This window comes from Cricetulus griseus, chromosome 8 (assembly GCF_003668045.3).
Source record: "Cricetulus griseus strain 17A/GY chromosome 8, alternate assembly CriGri-PICRH-1.0, whole genome shotgun sequence".
Taxonomy (NCBI): domain Eukaryota; kingdom Metazoa; phylum Chordata; class Mammalia; order Rodentia; family Cricetidae; genus Cricetulus; species Cricetulus griseus.
This window is the reverse complement of record NC_048601.1, coordinates 60,328,851-60,331,906: the sequence shown is the minus strand read 5'-3', so window position 1 is coordinate 60,331,906 and position 3,056 is coordinate 60,328,851. Positions and strand designations below refer to the sequence as shown.

The window sequence follows — 3,056 nt, the reverse complement described above, 5'->3', positions numbered from 1 at the left end:
CATTACAGAAGAAATTTGTGTGACTGTCCAGGCGGCAAGATGTCTCTGTCAGTTCTAGAGTTTACATATTATCCTTCTGGGGTCTTTAATGTACTTAACAGCATAGGTAGGATTAAATCACTGGATGCTTCCACTCCATTCTTTGGCTTCTTGAGAGTCTATTTTCATGGAAGAGGAATTTGTGGGAGCCATGCCAATTGCCAGAACTCTGTGGAGTTTCTAGGTCCATGTCACCCCTGAGAAGCAGGCCTCTGGCTGCTCATAAACACCATTTAAGTATTTGGTAGCAGGGCCTATTAAAAGAGACCTGTGGGTTTTTGCCACTGAGTCAGGAAACCTTTCTTAAAGGAGCTGAGCCTCTACTTGCCTCTAACAAACAAAGCCCACCTGAGAAAATTTTGCTACCAAGAAGACATGCTTGATTTTCTCATTTTGTGTTTAGAATCCCCTTTTAAGCTTTTGTTAGGTTTTATGTGGAAGTTCTTGCCCCCTGTTGGATGCCAAAATGTGATTGGAGATCTATTTTTTTTATTTTTTGGTTTTCTGAGACAGGGTTTCTCTGTGGCTTTGGAGCCTGTCCTGGAACTAGCTCTTGTAGATCAGGCTGGTCTCCAACTCAGAGAGATCTGCCTGCCTCTACCTACCGATTGCTGGATCTAAAGTTGTGCCACCAACACCCAGCGTAATTGGAGTTCTTAATTGGTATTAATAATAAAATCCAGAGTCACAATTAGAAGAAAATGCTGAGAGATCAGAGAGAGGAAGGAGCAAGCCAAAGCCACTTTTACCCCATTAGCTTCCCAGTGAAAAAAGAAATGAGTTCCTGTTTCTTCCTGCATATATCCTCTCTCTGCCCAGGCATCTCACTTCCTCTCTCCACGTGGCCATCTCACTTCCTGTCTGTCTGTACAGACCTTCTGACCTCTGTGGTTGTCTAGCAGCAAGCTCCATCCTCTGATCTTCAGACTAGCATTATTTGTACAAATAAGATATCATTAGAATTTTCTTCATTGTGTGTCAAGTACAACATTCACTAAAAGTATTCATATGAACTAATTTTGACCATTGTCCCATGGACTCTTTTTGCACCATGCATAATCATCATCCTTCTTGGTAAAATTACAGCATGTTAGCATCAGGAACGTTCCCTGTTCCTTATATCTTCTGTTCTATCATCTTGTGTTCTTTCTGTCAGAGGGTACTGAGTGTCTTTTCCTTATGAGAGGGTAGTTCTGCTGCACTGAAGAAAAGTAATAATGTTAAGAAATAGAAACTTAAATTATATGTCAATAAAAATGGGAATGAATTGACTATAAATAAAAATATATATTAAAATATCTGCAAAAACGGATGAAGGTGTGGGGCTTAGGATGGGGCATGTTCAAGAAGTATGTTATGTTATGTTATGTGCAGCCTGAAGAATTTCCTTTCAGTGTTTTTATTTTTAAAAATGGCCTGGAGTGGCTGTGTGAATAACATGCTTGCCACATAAGTGTGAGGACCTGGTTCACATCCCAGGAACCCATATAAAGCCAGATTCAGCTGCACCACATGACTGTATTCAGAGTGATGCTGTGGCAAGATGAGAGATTGAGACTAGAAAATCTCCAGAAGAACATGGGCCAGGCAGCCTTTCATGACAAGTGTGAACAAAAGACCGTGTCTCCGATAAGGCAGAAGGCAAAACCCATACCCAAGGTTTTCCCCTTACCTCCACCCACATGCCATGGCAAGGAGTTGGCCCTCAAACAAGAGCAGGCACAAACATACATGGACAACATCACAAACAATGACACACAGATTTTTAAACAATAAGAAAATATACCAAGAATTAATTATGATATTTTTCCAAGTCTTTACCCTCCATTCCCTCTTGGATAATACTTTCATTGTGTGTGTACAATTTTGAAGGCTCAAGTTGTTCCTGAAATAACTTCCATTCTCTACATAGTACATCCACAGGCCACTCTCCCACATCTCACCTCAGAAAGATGACAGGGTAAAGATTCAATAGAATAGGCTGCAAGGCTCCTTTAAGATACACTTGCCATGCTCTAGTAAATTGTCTGCTGACTCCAACTCCCAGTGGGTGAAACAGGAGCAGGTGCCCCTTTGAGCACCAGCACAAACATTGCTGGACTGATTTACATATTGAGTCATTATACAAAAGCCCAGGCTACTGTAAGTTCAGCTGCCAGGAGCCTAAGAAGCATTCTCTTTTCAAGCATTCAGAGATGGAGACAAATGCACTCCTGCTATAGATGCTGCTGCTCGGGGTGCCAGGTGAGAGGGAGCAGAGAAGTGTTGGGAGCATCCACTGCAGCCATCGTGGTTTTCCGTGCCTTTAGTAGCTTGATCATTAGACTTAAGGCATATTGGCTTTAAGTTCCCTCATTCCCTTTGATTTTCTGGTTTCTCAAAGTGATTCCCCACAATGAATCTTAAAATTCCTTTGCTGAGAAGGTTTCTAAACATGTATAACCATGGTCTCTGTGTTTATGATTCCAGGGTCCATTGGGGACATTGTGCTGACTAAGTCTCCAGCTTCCATGCCTGTGTCTATGGGACAAAAAGCCACCATCTCTCGAAAGTGCAATGAAAGTGTCTCTAAATATGGCATAATTTTAGTGCAGTGGTATCAACAGAAACCACGACATTCCCCCAAACTCCTCATCTATGCAGCATTCCAACCTAGCATCTGGGGTTCCTGCCAGGTTCAGTGGCAGTGGGTCTGGGACAGACTTCACCCTCACCATCCATCCTTTGATGGCTGATAATTCTGCAAACTATTACTGTCAACAGAGTAAGGAGCTTCCTCCAACAGTGCACCAGGGCTAAACAAAAACCTCCTAGTTTTGATGCTCACTGAGGTTCAATCTCTGGGTTGACTCTTACTGACATCCCAATACACAGCTCTAGGCTTGTTTGGAGAAATATATTTTTTCAGATTTTTTTAATCTGAATTAGAAACAAGGTTGTTTTACGTGACAATTCCAGTTCCCTTCTCCCTTTCATCCTCACCTACCACCTACCGCCAACTAAAAGCCTACCTATCA

At 42.1% G+C, this 3,056-nt stretch overlaps 1 pseudogene; it reads left to right on the top strand.

The window, feature by feature from the left end:
- Positions 1 to 2,234: 2,234 nt before the first annotated feature.
- Positions 2,235 to 2,838, top strand: LOC113838193 (annotated as a pseudogene).
- Positions 2,839 to 3,056: the final 218 nt, after the last annotated feature.